Raw genomic sequence first — 17601 nt, forward strand, 5'->3', positions numbered from 1 at the left:
CTCAGAGCTTCAGGCATGAAAGTCTTTGCATAACCAATATGCTATCTCCCCAGCCTAGAATTAATTATATTGGAGACAGTTTTTTTCATCCAGTGGTTATACTTCCTTGAAACACAACTACTAACTGTATATCTGATGACATCAGAGATGAGTTAGGGATAGATTTATGTTCATAGGATATGCATTTGTATATGCATATATTTTATAGCTTTCTGCATGTACACATTTCACTTAGAACTAGTTATCCTTGCTAAAGTCTAGATCACAATAGGAGATAACACTGTATAAATACAAACATGGAAACAACAATGGAATCTAAAAAAGATTTAATCAGATAGATGAAACATCCATGTGTAAAAAGACTCAATAGCGGGAGTCAGGCGGTAGCACAGTGGGTTAAGCACACATTACGCAAAGCACAAGGACCAGCATAAGGATCCTGGTTCGAGCCCTCAGCTCCCCACCTGCAGGGGAGTCACTTCACAAACTTTGAAGCAGGTCTGCAGGTGTCTATCTTTCTCTCCCTCTCTCTGTCTTCTCCTCTCTCCATTTCTCTCTGAGTCACTTCACAAACTTTGAAGCAGGTCTGCAGGTGTCTATCTTTCCCTCTCTCTGTCTTCTCCTCTCTCCATTTCTCTCTGTTCTGTCCAACAACAATGACATCAATAACAATAAAACAATAAGGGCAACAAAAGGGAATAAGTAAATATTTTTTTAAAAAATACTCAATAGCAGAAAGATATTATTTCCAGATAAATTTAATGTAATTTCATTCAAAATCCCAATAGGGGTTTTCATGAAACTTCACAAATTTGTGAAAAAATTACAGAGGAAAGCAGGGAACCAAGGAGAGTCAAATTGGTCTTGAAAAAAAAGATAAGAATGGGATGAAGAAGTCACCTTAAATTGTAAGCTACAAAGGCCTATTTTTCAGATTTAAGTATTAGATACTGGATATTACACAGAGGGAAAATGAAATAGAAAAGACAGACAAGGGAGTTGGGCGGTAGCGCAGCAGGTTAAGTGCATGTGACATGAAGTGCAAGGACCAGCGAAGGATCCTGGTTCGAGCCCCCGGCTCCCCCCCTTGCAGGGGAGTCACTTCACAAGCGGTGAAGCAGGTCTGCAAATGTCTATCTTTCTCTCCCCCTCTCTGTCTTCCCCTCCTCTCTCCATTTCTCTCTGTCCTATCCAGCAACAACAACAACAATAATAACTACAACAACAAAACAGCAAGGGCAACAAAAAATAAATATTTTTTTAAAAAATAGACTTACTCATGTACTGAAACGTGATAAAAGACACCACTGTTGGCATAGCAGATCGATGAGAAAAAATTGGGTTTTTAATGGATGGCCTTAGGACAATTGGCTATCCACATAAAGGATAAAAGTGGGGAGTGGGAGAGACAGCATAATGGTTATATAAACAGACTCTCATACCTGAGGCTCCAAGTTCTTGGGTTCAGACTCCAACACCGCCATAGGCCAGAGCTGAGCAATCCCTGGAGAAAAAAAAATAAATTAAAAATGATAAAAGTGGATTCTTTGCTTCATTCAGCAGAAATAATTCAGCTGGGAACTGAGGAGATTGCATAGTAGTTATGCAACAGATTTTCATGCCTGAGATCTCATATTCAATCCTCAACACTATCGTAAGCCAGAGCTGAGCAATGTTTAGGTTTTAAAGAAAAAAAAAAAAGGAAAAATTTAAATGCTGTATTTATTTTGGCTATGAAAAGAGAAATTAAAAGGGAAGAGGGAGGGAGTCGGGCGGTAGTGCAGTGGGTTAAGTGCTTGTGGCACAAAGTGCAAGGACCAGTGTGAGGATCCTGGTTCGAGCCCCCGGCTCCCCACCTGCAGGGGAGTCGCTTCACAGGCAGTGAAGCAGGTCTGCAGGTGTCTGTCTTTCTCTCCTCCCCCCCCCATCCCCTCCTCTCCATTTCTCTCTGTCCTATCCAACAATGGCGACATCAATAAGAACAATAACTACAACAATGACAAAATAAAGAATTCTTTAAAAAAGAAATTTTAAAAAAAGGGAAGAGAGATAGAAAGGGAGAGAGATACCTGCATTCAGGAAGCTTTCCCCCTTGCATGGGGTTAACCAGGGGCTTGAGCCCAGGTCCTTATGCATTGTATTGTATTTTACCAGTTGTGCTGCACCTGACCCTCAAGTTTCTTTCAGTGGAATTTAAGACTCAAGTGAGGAAAATTAAATTGTCCAGAACAGAACTCTAGAGGCCCAGAGATAACTTACTGTAGAGCATACACCACCCATAAGTGAAACACTAATCACTGAGAGCATCATGGACAGGTGGGTGGGGTGGGAGGAACTCCTTGGACATGGATCTGTGCCATAGTATCTTTATCTCTCTCATCTCTTTCTCTCTTTCAAAAGAATGAGGCCAGGGGACTTTTTTTTTTTTTTTTTACACACCAGAGCATTGCTCAGCTCTGGTTTATGGTGGTGGTGGTGGTGGTGTGTTGAATCTGGGACTTTGGAGCCTCAGGCTTGAGAGTCTCTTTGCATAACTATTATCTACCCCTGCTCACCAGGGGACTTCTCTACAGTGGCACTGTGTGTATATGAGGGCCTGGATTTAAAATCTATTTATATAGGGGCTGGGTGGTGGTGCACTTGGTTGAGTGCACGTTACAGTGTGTAGGGACCCAGGTTTGAGCCCCTTGGTCCCCACCTGCAGGGGGGAAGCTTCACGAGTGGTGAAGCAATACTGCTGGTGTTTCTGTCTCTCCCTCTCTATCACCCCCTTCCCTTCCCTTTCAGTTTCTGGCAGTCTATCCAATAAATAAAGATAACTTGTGTGTGTGTGTGTGTGTGTGTGTGTGTGTATGTCTGACTCTGATGTAGGCAAGGGTTTAAGTTATCAAAAGTACAACCTCTGAGGAAAAGATGAATAAATTTGACTGTTAAAATGTAGAACTAGGGGGCTGGGCAGTAGCACAGTGAGTTAAGCACACCAGGTGCGAAGCACAAGGACCAGCATAAGGATCTCAGTTCGAGCCCCTGGCTCCTCACCTGCAGAGGAGTCTCTTCAGGCGGTGAAGCAGGTCTGCAGGTGTCTTATCTTTCTCTCCCCCTCTCTGTCTTCTCCTCCTCTCTCCATTTCTCTCTGTCCTATCCAACAACGACTACAACAATAAAACAAGGGCAACAAAAGGGAATATTTTTTTTAAATGTAGAACTATTAAAGGAAACAAAAGTATTTTTTGGCTGTAATTTTTAGCAAAAATTGAAAAGATAGTTAACTAGGGAAGTGGCTCAACTAGTAGAGTGTTGGACCTGGATTCTACAGGTTCCTGGTTCAATACCCGCTGATGCATATACCAGCAGTGCTCTGGTTTCTTCCCTGCTTTTCTCTGCCTTGTGTGAAACTCCTACTTTCATATGTAATAAATCATTTTTAAAAAGAAGTTTCTCACATGATCACTAAATGACTGAAAATCTGGTACTGTCCTGATTTTCTGATGAAGTAGAAGAAAGCAAGATGGAGAATTAGTAATCCTCACAAGGTGGGTGATGTGGATGAAGAGGGTAATAAAAACTCTTAACAGATTTCCCTTCCAGGATACCAAGACTCAAGAGAGGGAGGGAGAACTTCATCAGAAGCCTTTCTAAAGTAAGTGAAGGTTGTGGTCCGGGAGGTGGCGCAGTGGTAAAGCTTTAGACTCTCAAGCACGAGTTCCCGAGTTCGATCCCCAGCAGCACATGTGCCAAAGTGATGTCTGGTTCTTTCTCCTCCTATCTTTTTCATAAATAAATAAAATATTAAAAAAAAAAAGTTAAGTGGACGTTTCCTGCTAGTGCCTGGGGACCTTATCAGGGAGGAAGTGGATTGTACATGACCAGATGCAGTAAGCTGGGTACCTTCTTAGAGGTGGCAGGGGAGAGATATTGGGGCACAGAGATGCTGAGATCTGGGACTAAGTACTGGGGGTGCCATCAGACACCTGCTAAGGTGAAGAGACAGCTGAGATTCCAGGCCTTCATGCTTGAGAGTCCAGTGCTTTTTTTTTTTCAAATCTTTTGTTGCCCTTGTTTTTTTATTGTTGTAGTTATTGATGTCGTTCGTTGTTAGATAGGACAGAGAGAAATGGAGAGAGGAGGGAAAGACAGAGAGAGGGAAAGAAAGACACCTGCAGACCTGCTTTACCACCTGTGAATCGACTCCCCTGCAGGTGGGGAGCCGGGGGCTTGAACCGGGATCCTCACACTGGTCCTTGCGCTTTGCACCACGTGCGCTTAACCCGGTGTGCTACCGCCCAGCGCCAAATAAGATATATTTTTAAAAAGCATTGGAGGGTGAGAGATAGCATAATCATTATGTAAAGAAACTTGTTTTCCTCTCTGTTTTCCTCTCCTCTTTCAATTTCTCTCTGTCCTATTCAACAATAAAAATGGAAAAGATGCCCTCCAGGAGCAGCAGATTTGTGGTGCAAGCATCAAGCCCCAGCGATAAACCTAGAGGCAAATTACATATATGTATGACTTATTAGAAACAGAAATTGTGGCCTAAAATCACTACTAGCTTGAATTTGATATATCTATTCAATAAAGCCTCTTACTCATTAAAAAAAAAAGAAAGAAACAGAAATTGAGGTGGGGAAAAGAGGGAGAGAAGAGAGACAGAATGACAACACTGCTTCACTGCTTATGAAGTTTTCCCCCTGTGTGGGGGGACAGGGGTCTTGAACCTGAGGCCTTGTGCATTGCAAAGCTCAATCGAGTGTGCCATATGCTTTACCCACTGAGCCTCAGAGCAGGTTTTTTGGTTTGTTTGTTTTGAAATCTCTGTCTCACTTAATATATAAACTAGGGTCTTTTTCTTGTTTGTCTTCAGTGTCAAGGATCAAAGCCAGGGCCCCATATATGCAAAGCTTGTACTGTCACAGAGCTACAGCTGGTGGTCTCCATAAACTTTTTTTTTTAATATTTATTTATTCCCTTTTGTTGCCCTTGTTGTTTTATTGTTGTAGTTATTATTGATATCGTCGTCGATGGATAGGACAGAGAGAAATGGAGAGAGGGGGAGAGAAAGATAGACACCTGCAGGCTTGCTTCACTGCTTGTGAAGCGACTCCCCTGCAGGTGGGGAGCCAGGGGCTTGGAATCGAACCAGGATCCTTACTCCAGTCCTTGCGCTTTGCCCCACCTGCCCTTAACCGGCTGCGCTACTGTCCGACTCCCCATAAACTTGTTTTTAATGTCCTTTTGTCCTTGCTGTGATGTTAAAAACCCAGGAGGTAATATTGCTGATGAGTTCAGTCACTTTTTCTTTTAATATTTTATTTTTGAGAGAGATGCAGAGAGAGAGAGAGAGAGAGAGAGAGGCACACACAGGAAGAAACACCAGAGCATTGCTCAGCTCTGGTTTATGGTAGTGCAGGGGATTGAACCTAGGGCTTTGGAGCCTCAGGCATGAGAGTCTGTTTGCATAACCATTATGCTATCTACCCCTGTCCAGACTTACTTATCAATTAACTTATATTCAGTCCTTGACTCTGACACTTGTACATAAAACACATGTATTCACCCTCTTTGAGGATAACCATGGATATTTGAAAAGGAAAGACATTCACTAGGAATACCTTAAAATTTCATGTTTGACTGACCAGTAAGGACGGGCTGTCACCTTTGCCACAGCTTGGAAGTGTGATACCTCTAGTTGCGGCCAAGATATAATAAACTTTTTTTTTTTTACAAGAGCACTCACTGCTCAGCTCTGGTTTATGATAGTGTGTGGGATTGAACCTAGGACTTTAGAGCCTCAGGCATGAGTGTCTCTTTGCAAAAGCATTATGTTATCTACCCCCACTTTTTTTTTAAGATTTTATTTATTTATTTGTAAGAAAGATATGAAGGGAAGGGAAAGAAAGGGAAGGGAAGGGAAGGGAAGAGAAAGAGAAAGAAGGGAGGAGAGAGAAAGAACCAAACATCACTTTGGTACATGTACTGCCAGAGACGGAACTCACTTCCCGGGCCACCCCATTTGATTTTAAGGAATGTCTTACCCGTAGATTCTTGCCTTGTCAATCTTAAGATTTGCTTGAATAATCAGTTATAAATTACACAGATAAAGACAACGAAACCTTTAAACCCTGACATTGCTTTGTAAAGCCGTTCATTTATACCTTATGCAAATTGATTATTAGCAAGGTCTTTTTTAAAAAAATTTTTTGTATTTATTTATTTATTCCCTTTTGTTGCCCTTGTTTTATTGTTGTAGTTATTATTGTTGGCTGATGTCATTGTTGTTGGATAAGACAGAGAGAAATGGAGAGAGGATAGGAAGACAGAGATGGGGAGAGAAAGACACCTGCAGACCTACTTCATCACCTGTGAAGCGACTCCCCTTCTTCTTCTAGCGTTTGCCAGCGACTCCCCTGCAGGTGGGGAGCCAGGAGCTGGAACCGGGATCCTTCCGCCGGTTCTTGCGCTTTGCTCCACATGTGCTTGACTCGCTGAGCTACGGCCCGGCTCCCAAAATGAGCTACCCTCCCCATCGGGGGAATCGAACCCTGGTCTCTTTTTTCCCTTTTTTTTAATTGTTGTAGTTATTGTTGTTGTTATTGATGTCGTCGTTGTTGGATAGAACAGAGAGAAATGGAACGAGGAGGAGAGAAAGATAGACACCTGCAGACCTGCTTCACTGCTTGTGAAGCGAACCCCCTGCAGGTGGGGAGCAGGGGGCTCAAACCGGGATCCTTATGCTGGCCCTTGTGCTTTGCACCACCTGTGCTTAACCCGCTGCACTACCACCTGACTCCCTATTAGGAAGATCTTATTCTAAGTAGCCAATTCTTAAGGAGCTGGAGCGAATTTATGTTCTGAAATATATTAACTCAAGAACATACACAACTTCTGAAAATTAAATGATTTACTTTGCCTTTTAGTAGGTCCTTGAACTAGAACACAGTAATGGTGACAGATTAGGGGAAGCAAACAGCTCAGGGAAAGCAAATAACTGCTAGTTCTATGCTTGTGATTCAGAGCCCCTTTAAAAAACCCTGCTAACTGCGCAATAAAGGAAGGACTAAGATTTTCCGAGGTTTCAGCAATCTTATGAATCTCCTGTAAGTATTGCATAGAATGTCAGAAAACTCTTAGACTTGCTGTCTAACTGGTCCCCCAAGGGAGATCATTTTGAACATCTGATAGTGGTTTACCTTTACCAGTTGTAATCCTGACAAGTATAATAGTTCTTTTACTTTTAAAATCAAGAACAACCACTGATCTGAAAGAGTATCTGCAGCTGTAGCTGTAGCTGTTTACCACACCGTTCAGAGGGCAAGGAGACGAAGAGAAAAGCTGTGTCTTGGTTATTGGCTCTTGAGCTGTTGACACTCCTGGCCTTAATGTATTCCTTCTGTATTCTGCTTTGGAGTCAGAAACTTTGGTTCAAACCCTCCACTATGTCGATATGAGCTGGGATCCTGAGGATATTACTTGGTCTTTCATTGTGTTGATAGTGTAAATCACAGTGACCGGTATGCACTACATGCTTCAAAAATAATGTCAGCTTTCTTCTTCCCAGGATCCCAAAGCCAAAGCACATACAATAAGTCATATTTTTCACTCTTCAAAGCTTATCAAGGGATGACTCTTAGTTTCAGATCTATTTACCATTACCTGTCATCAGTGAAACAGAACAGTTCATTTTTATGATGTTTTTTTCTTCACATCCATAAAGAGTGTTTTGAAATCTACTTTGTGGGCTCTTGCTTTTGCAGGAGGAAATGGAGGTGGGCAGAGGTGGAGAGGGGGGGTTTGACCCCCCAGTGACCCTGATAACTTCAGGTTTACTCCTAGGAAGAAGGAGCCCAGGTCTACCCAAGTTAACAGATCCCCTTGTTGACTTTTCCTTTGTGTCTTAGTATTTCTTTGACTGACCCTAAGAAGCTGACTAGTAAGTGATCCTATTTTAAGATAACAGCTAGCACTTGTGTGTCACTTTCTATAGCATATAGCTGTGTTTTCACACCTTTCATCCATTTATTAACTTGTTAAGCATGTACAGAGCTTTGCCACATGCTGGGTCTCTGTGGACAGCAGAGTGTGAATGCACTGAGGAATCCTTTTCAATGTCTCTCCCCACCCAAAGCCACCTCTCCCTGCTTTGTTTAGTAGTTCCTCAACACAGCACTCTTGGCTTCCTTTAAAGGATTCTCCATCCTAACCACCTTCAGGTTAGGGGGTGGTGTAGCTTTTGTCATCTCTGTGAGGACTTGCACCCTAGGTCTGGCATATTGACTGTTAATGCATATTGACACAGGTATTCATTCAGTAAAACCAGTTGAGTGAGTAGAAAATGAAGGAATGAAACATACTCATGGTGGAGAGAAGGGCAAATACTCCCTCATTAGACAGCATGATGGGCTCCATAGCTGAAAATAAGTTGACTGTAACTTTTAATCTGAGCATATAATCAGACTACATGTCAGCTAACATTTTAATATTTATTTATTTCCTTTTGTTGCCCTTGTTTTATTGTTGTAGTTATTATTGTTTTTATTGATGTCATCACTGTTGGATAGGACAGAGAGAAATGGAGAGAGATGGGGAAGATAGAGAGGGGGCAAGAAAAATAGACACCTGCAGATCTGCTTCACTACTTGTGAAGTGAACCTCCTGAAGGTGGGGAGCCAGAGCTCGAAGGAACCGGGAATCCTTAGGCTGGTCCTTGTGATTTGCTCCATGTGTACTTAACCCGTGGCGCTACCGCCAGACTCCCTCAACTGAAGTTTTTACCTGCCTACACGAGACCTGTCTCAGGAGAGTGTTATGTGAATGGTTAGCGAATGGTTAGCGACGTCTCCGTAATTCTGGGGTACAGAACTAGCTTGGTTATCTGCCCACAAGTAGAGATAAGCTCTGTTTTCCAAAATCATATATTTTCCCATTTTTTTCTTTACTGGGGGATTAATCATTTACAGTTGTTTGGGGTTTATAGTAAAATATAATAGTTTGTACATGCATAACATTTTCAGTTTTCCACATAATAAGCCCCCATGGTGCTTTTTTTTTTTTTTGTATCCACTATAGGTATTATTTCCACTGATAGATTTTAATCCTTTTCCAAAATAAGGGCAATCAGGACTTAAGCCCTAGATCAGCACCTTAAAAAAACAAATTTTGTTTTTAGTGCACCTCAAAAACAGACTTAGTGTCAGTGCTGTGGAGTAAAGGGGATGGGGATTTTTTAGTATTCTGTGTGCCACTGCCTGCCACCCCCATCCCCCATGGGGATTTTGTCTTCCAGGTTCAGTAAGACACATTGACAGGAGACCACTCAGACAGGAACTCTGGAGCACAGTTTCTGGGGACAGTTTAGGATTGGTTCAGGAGGAAAATTAAAGTCAATACAGTCAGCAGAGCAAATTTCACAGTGGCCAAGATGAAAAAAAGAATTTTAGAATAGAGATGGGGGAGCCGGGGGCCAGGTGGTAGCGCACCTGGTTGAGCACACAAATTACAATATACAAGGACCTGAGTTCAAGCCCCCGGCCCCCATCTGCAGGGGAAAAGCTTTGCAAGTGGTGAATCAGTGTTGCAGGTGTCTCCCTCCATCTTTGTCACCCTCTTCCCTCTCAATTTCTGGCTGTCTCTATCTAATAAATAAATAAAAATAATATTATTTTAAGAAAGAAGATGCTAAAAAGAAAAAAAGAAGATGCTATTAATTACTTAATGCTGAGAGAGGAAAGAGAAAGAGAGAGAATCAGAGCATCACTAACACAAGCCAGGGATTGAACTCCAGATCTCATGCTTGTAAATCCAATGCTTTAGCCACTGTGCCACATCCTGGGCCACGTATTTTTATTCTTTCTTTGAGTTTAATAATTAAATTGTAGGGATGCATGTGAACGAAAAATTACTTACATTTTAATAGGCCTGGAGATATCTATATATCTCTAGCTCTATATCCTTCCTGTCCCTTCTCTCCTCCTGGAGCATGAGTTGAGATTTAAAGTGAAGTCAAATGTAGAATGTATTTCTGACCTGATGTAGAAACAGGCTCTGGAGATGAGCACTGGTTTCAAGTTGTCTAGTTCCTGTGACATTATAATGGTTAGGCTTGGATTTAGAAGGACTGTCAGTTAAGGCAGCTCCCATCCATCCCATAACTCGGCTAATAATGGCAGTGAATTAAAATCAAAGCTTAAATACCTAGCATTAAGGTTTTGGCAGAACACACTGAGCCAGTCCATGGTTTTGGACATTTTAAGTATATGCTTTCATACAATGTTCACTTCTCACTTAACAGACTTTAAAAGCAAGAGGTGGGAATAAATGACAGAAATAAAAGTTACATGACAAATGTACCTCAAATGCTTTTCCAGTGAGTTTTAAAATTAAAATTAGATTGAGGGGGGGGGAAGAAAAAGGAAAGTAGAACATCAGGACTAAAAACTTGAAAATAGCTTAAAAAATGCTTGAGGAACTAACAGAAGAGTATTTCAGGCAATTAAGATTTCTTGAATCGCACCAAAGTAAAAGACTCTGGGGTGGGTGGGTGGGGAGAATACAGGTCCATGAAGGATTATAGATGACATAGTGGGGGTTGTATTGTTAAATGGGAAACTGGGGGATGTTATGCATGTACAAACTATTGTATTTACTGTTGAATGTAAAACATTAATTCCCCAATAAAGAAATTAAAAAAAAAAGATTTTTTGAGAAGCTTTGCTTGTTGTGAAAATATCATACTTTGAGTGTATTTTCCACTAACAGTTCTAATCTTTCCAATCTGGCACAGGATTGTGAGTAAAATGGTTCCATAATCTAGTTTCCCTTTAGCTTCGTGACAACCGGGGTCACCCTTTGATAACTGAAGTGACAACTCCTGAATCACTTCACTTCACACCCTTGTCTCCCCACCGCTCCCCGCCCCACCCCTGGACTCTTGACCCTGCACTGAAGCTCAGATTCCAGTTGGCCTTGGACCCCCAGTGTGGATGCCCATTTACATAGTGTCCCCTTCACTCTGGCCAAGCGAATAGGACAGAGAGCTTGAGGCCACAGAGGGTCCCCTTTGCCCTGGCTGACTGTTTATTCTACACAGAAGCAATGGAGGGAGGCAGGGTTCCTATGTGCAAATGAATCTCAAAAAAATTCATTTACTATCTGCAGTGGGGCATTATTTGTTTGTTGGTTTATTTATTCATTCTTTTTCTTGTCATTGTTGGAACTTCATTGGTCCAGGTTGAATTTTTTTTTTTTTTTCAGATGGAAAGAGAGGCAGAGGCAGAGAGAGAGAGAGAAAGGGAAACAGATCACAGCACCAAAACTTCGTCCAGTGCAGTAGAGCTGAGTTGAAACCTTGGTCAGGTACTTACCTAAGCAACTGCACTATCCAGGTGAGCTATCATGCTAGACCAGTAGGACTTTCTTTATTGGAACAAAAATTTTTCCCCACTACCTTTTTGTCTTAGATTCTGTCACTGCTAGTCATTCTTCAATCCACTGGTATTGTGGGTAGGGAGGCCTTAGTTATTATTCATATATATATGAATAATAACTATATAGAGAGAGAGACAGAGAGAGAGATGGAGGGAGAGAGAGAGACATGGAGGGACAGAGAGAGAGAGAAACTGAGAGGGAAGTGGGAGATAGGGAGAGAGAGGGCACCGGACAGTGGCGCACATAGTTCAAAGCTCCAGTTTGGGGAGTCAAGCTGTAGCACAGCGGGTTAAGCGCAGGTGGCGCAAAGCACAAGGACCGGCATAAGGATCCCGGTTTGAACCCCGGCTCCCCACCTGCAGGGGAGTCGCTTCACAGGCGGTGAAGCAGGTCTGCAGGTGTCTATCTTTCTCTCCTCCTCTCTGTCTTCCCCTCCTCTCTCCATTTCTCTCTGTCCTATCCAACAACGACGACAACAACAATAAGACAACAAGGGCAACAAAAGGGAATAAATAAATAAAATAAATATTAAAAAAAAAAAACAAAGCTCCAATTTGAGCCCCCGGCTCCCAACCTGTGTGTGTGTGTGGGGGGTTGCTTCACAAGCGGTGAAGCAAGTCTGCAGGTGTCTATCTTTCTCTCTCCCTCTCTCTTTTTAAAAATTATTAATTACTCTGGTACATGTGTTGCTAGGGATTGAACTCAGGACCTCATGCTTGAGAGCAAAACATTTTATCCACTGTGCCACCTCCTGGACCACTCTTCCTTTCTATATTGCCCCTCACCTCTCGTTTTCTCTGTCCTATTCTAATTAATTAATTAAAATTGACCCCAGGAGCAATGGATTTGTAGTGCAGAACTTGAACCCAAATGATAATCCTGGAGGCAAAAAAAAGGGGGGGGGAGGAGGGAGAAAGAAAACACCAGTAGCACTGCTTCATTCCCAGTGATGCTTCACCCATGCAGGTAGAGAACAGGGACTTGGACCTGGGTCCTTTTACAATACAACATGCACACTCTATTAAGTGTGTCTTACAGACTCCACTCTGAGCTGACATCCCCCCCCCCCCCCAGATAAAAAGAGGTAGAAACAGAGAGACAGAAGGAAAGATATAGCAGCACTGAAGCTTCTTCCTCCAGTGAGGGAGCCAGGGTAAGCAGTTTCAAACCGAAGTCATGTGTGTGACGAAGCAGCCATGCCATCCAGGTGAACTTTCTTGCCAACCCTTCTTATAAATATTTTAATAAATATTTATTTATTCCCTTTTTGTTGCCATTGTTTTATTGTTGTAGTTATTATTGTTGTTGTTACTGATGTCATTGTTGTTGGATAGGACAGAGAGAAATGGAAAGAGGAGGAGGAGATGGAGAGGGGGAGAGAAAGACATCTGCAGATCTGCTCCACCGCTTATGAAGTAACTTCCCTGGAGGTGGGGAGCCGGGAGCTCGAACCAGGATCCTTATGCCGGTCCTTGTGCTTAACCCACTGTGCTACCGCCTGACTCCCTCTTATAAATATATATTTTTAAATATATACTTACTTTATTTTTTCTCTCAATACCCTTTTTTTAATTTTGTAATAGCTTTAGTCTGTTTTGGGAAGAAACGTGGTACAACTCCTCAGTTCTTCAAAATATATTGGCACACCAATACCCCTCCCTCAGAGTCCACTGGGTCCCCTCCATGCTTGTCGAAGGCTCAGACCCATTTTTATTTGGGGTTTTCCTTGTATGTTGTGGCTTTGCTGTTGTTATAATAGAAATGATCGAGTTTCTCAAGGTGTAATTGGTAAAGATTTTATTCTCACCCAAACTGAATGTCCTGGATTCTCCAGAGCCCCACCCCACTTGGGAAAGAGAGAGGCAGGCTGGGAGTATAGATTGACTTGTCAAAGCCCATGTTCAGCGGGGAAGCGATTACAGAAGCCAGACCTTCCACCTTCTGCATACCACAATGATCCTGGGTCCATGCTCCCAGAGGGATAGAGAATGGGAAAGCTATCAAGGGAGGGGATAGGATATGGAGTCCTGGTGGTGGGAATTGTGTGGAGTTGTACCCCTCTATCCTATGGTTTTGTTAGTGGTTCCCTTTTATAAATAAAATAAAATTTTAAAAAAGTTAAAAAAAAAGAATTAAAAAATGTAGGTATCTTTAATGTCTAAATGTTAAAATATGCTGAATATTTAGTGTTAAATTATACATATACAGAGAGGGAGAGGGAGAGAGAGGGAAGGAGAAGGAGGGAGAGAGGGAGGGAGGGAGGGAGGGAGAGAGAGAGAGAGAGAGAGTAGATCAGCATTGACTCATGCCCTGTTAGGGATCAAACTTGGGACTCATGCTTGGGAATCCAAGGTGTGCCACTGTACCACCTCCAGAAAGTGTTTGTTTTTAATGTTAACATATTTTATATAAAAAAAAATGTCCAGTGCTTATGTTACTCTTTAAGATACTATAAACATTAAACAGTCATAGAAGTTTGTAGACTGAGTTATCGTCTCTAAATAAAATGGAGTAGTACTGTCATACACCACTAGGGGACACTAAAGTATCACTTTTAAATATTACTAAACTCAATTGCACAAGGACTTTGGGCAACAGTGCTTTTGTTTCTTCACATTAGTAGGAAAGTGCTGGTGGAAAGTGGCAAGGGAGAGAAACACTGTTGTACTGGAAGAGGAAAGCTACCCAGATAACCACAATCTCAGTTTGCAGAGGAGAAAAGCATTTTCTGTAGAAAAACTACCATGACAATTATGCTTAATGTGTCTATAAGTGAATTAGTTCTACACAACTTCATGCTCTCTGACCATGGATGGGGCTCATTCAAACTGAAACAAATGGCAGAACTAGACTGCACATTTATGTTTGACATTTTGATAGTCTAACATGAACTTGAACTTTAAACTCCCAGATTGCAGTGCTTCCAGAGAGAGGCTTTGGTGCAGGGACTATGAAGCTACCCACCACCTGAGGTGTGGCTGGAGGCTGAGGAGGCATGAACAGATAACACGCTTGGATGCCAGAGTGCCAACTTTACCTGGGCAGCCTGCTCATCTGGGGGACTGCCATTCTGGGCAAGGCTACCAACACCATGAGGTGAATGAGCATTTGATCTGAACAAACCCAGTGTTCTCTTTCTCCAACTGACTGTTTCTTTGCGTGAAAAAGAAGGGACAGCAAGAACTAGCCTTTATTTTCCTTGTGGCCATACCCCACAGTTAGAGAAGGGGTACTCTGTTTAACCTGGCCTGTGGTGGCTGCTGTCATTTGTTTTGCAAATTTTAGTATTACGGAAAGAAAATGTCTGGGTGGGTGGTGTTGCACCTGGTTGAGCGGATAATAATACTATATGTAGGGATCTGGGTTCAACCTCTTAATCCCCACCTTTTCGAGAGTGAAGCAAACTGCAGGTGTCTTTCTTTTAAATATGTACATTTTTTTAGTTAAAAAAAGTATCTTTATTTACTATTGGATAGAGACCGCCAGAATTTGAGTGGGAAGGGGGAGATAGAGAGACAGAGAGACCTGCAGCTGTGCTTTACCATTCATGAAGCTTTCCCCCTGCAGGTGGGCACCAGGTGCTTGAACCTAGGTCCTTGCGTATTGTAACATGTGCACTCAACCAGATGTGCCACCACGCGGCCCCCAGGTGTCTATCTTTTTCCTGTCTTCTCTATTTTCTCCTCCTCCCCTCTCAATTTCTCTTTGCTATCAAGGAGAATTTTATTTTAAAGAAAAAAAAAAGGAAAAAATGGCCTCCAGGAATAGTGGATTTATAGTGCTGGTACCAAGCCCAAGCAATAGCCCTAGTGGCAAAAGAAAGAAAGAGAGGAAGGAAGGAAGGAAGGAAGGAAGGAAGGAAGACTATTAGCAGAAGAGGGAAAATTCTATGCTCCATTATAAATTCAGATTTATATCAAATGGAGGGTCCCAGCCAGTTCTCTTCCTGCCCAGACGCTGACGCTGACGCTCATGCCCACTCCTCAAGGTCACTGATGGCACAGAATACTAGATTTTAGATCTAGACCTGGGAGTAGCTGCAGCGATGTGAGCCTGCTACAGGGGGAATGCTGACTTCAAATGTAACTTCTGAAATGAGTGTTTCTCTTCTCATCAAAAAGCCTACTCCAATATCAAGAGTAGGATGGAAGTAAATAAATGTTGTCATCTGCCCAGACAGCTGTTAGAGGCAAGGTCAACATGGAGTCTCAGGGAGAGGGAGGGCTGACATCTCAGAAAATCAGTGATGGTTCCAAAATAACCGTGTAGTATTTATACTCTGGGTTCATTGAGTCTAATATATCTGAGTCTAGTATCATATATCTGAGATCACCTCCTGGGAGGGCCAGCCTGGCTTTAGAAGAACCATCTTAGAAGAACACGGTCCAGGGCAGGTGACAAGCTGGAGTTACCCTTTGGGTAACTGGGTCCAGAGAGAGGAACTCCACAGGGGATGGCTATAGTGTCTGACCTTATCTCTTGTGTGTTGTTGGCCTTTCCCTTCTTTCAATGATTCCCTTACTCTCAAGTGCTTTTCATCCAAGACTTTTGCTTTTCCTAAGTGAGTCCTAAATGTGATGTTTCTAAGGGTTCTTCAGAAGCGAAGTGGAGAGAAGATGAGAAGAAAAAGCTACAGGGGGGCAGGGAGGACTAGTAGGAATTTATTTTCCTCTATTCCTTACTCCTAATTGCTTTGGAGGGTAGACAATGATGGATCTGAGGTGTAGGTGGAGTCCTCATCAGTGGAAGGGGATATAAGTCCTCCTCTTCATTTATTTTATTATTTTTTAAAGATTTATTATTTATTAGTGATGGAGGAGAGAGAGAACCAGAGCCTCAGTCACTCTGACATGTGTGGACTTCAGACCTCATGTTTAGGGACTCAGTGCTTTATCCACTACCATCTCCTGGGTCACAGGGATAAAATTCTCTTTTTTTTATTTTTAAAATTTTTTATTTGCTATTACTAGTTTGTTATAAGACTGTAAGATTATTTGTATAGCTCCACACCATATCCACCACCAAAGTTCTGTATCCCACCTTCCCATCTCCCAAAGATAACCACCAGAGTTCTCATAAGTCTTACAGTTTTATTGTTTCTGTTTTGTTTCCATTTTTTTGCAAGCTCATGTAAATTAGATCTCTAGATTCCACATATGAATGAAACCATCTGGTAGTTGTCTTTCATCTCCTTACTTATTTAACTAAGAATAATCACCGCCAGTTCCATCCATTTTGTCCCAAAGAACACAATATCTTTTTTTGATTCCATGGAATATATATCCCATATATTCTTTTTAAAAAAAAAATTTATTTATTTATTCCCTTTTGTTACCCTTGTTTTATTGTTGTAGTTATTGTTGTCGTCGTTGTTGTTGGATAGGACACAGAGAAATGGAGAGAGAAGGGGAAGACAGAGAGGGAGAGAGAAAGATAGACACCTGCAGAGCTGCTTCACTGCTTGTAAAGTGACCTCCCTGCAGGTGGGGAGCCGGGGGTTCGAACTGGGGTCCTTATGGGGGTCCATGTGCTTTGCACCACCTCCGCTTAACCCACTGCGCTACCTCCCATCCCATATGTTCTTTAGCTAGTTATCTGATGATGAGCATTTAGGCTGCTTCCACTCTTTGGCTATTGTGAATAATGCAGCTATGAACATAGAGGTGCATATAATTAGCATTTAATTATTGCTTGAGTGTCCACTGGATGTCTAAATAGTATTGTTGGGTCATAAGGTAATTCCATTTTTAATTGCCATTTTTAATTATTTCATTAATTTCTGTTCTGAATTTGACTTATTCCTCCTGCAGACTTTTGGGTCTCTTTGTTGCTAGGGATAAACATTTTTGAGGGTTGAACTAGAGAGACAAAATAATGGTTATTCAAAACAAAACAAACAAAAACTTTTCATGCCTGAGGCTTAGAGGTCCCAGATTCAATCTCCAGCTTTGGCAATAATAATTTGTTTTCTAACATTTTCTTTATTTTTATGATTGGACAGAGAAAGAGAAACTGAGAGAGGAGGAGGAGAGATAGAGAGACACCTGCAACCTGCTTCACCACTCATGTAACTTCTCTGCAGGTGGGGAGCAGGGGCTTGAACCTGGGTCCTTGCACACTATAATGTGTAAGCTTAACCAAGTGCACCACCTGGCCCCTTGGCAATCAAAGTAATAATAA

Source organism: Erinaceus europaeus, chromosome 7, assembly GCF_950295315.1.
Source record: "Erinaceus europaeus chromosome 7, mEriEur2.1, whole genome shotgun sequence".
Classification (NCBI taxonomy): Eukaryota; Metazoa; Chordata; class Mammalia; order Eulipotyphla; family Erinaceidae; genus Erinaceus; species Erinaceus europaeus.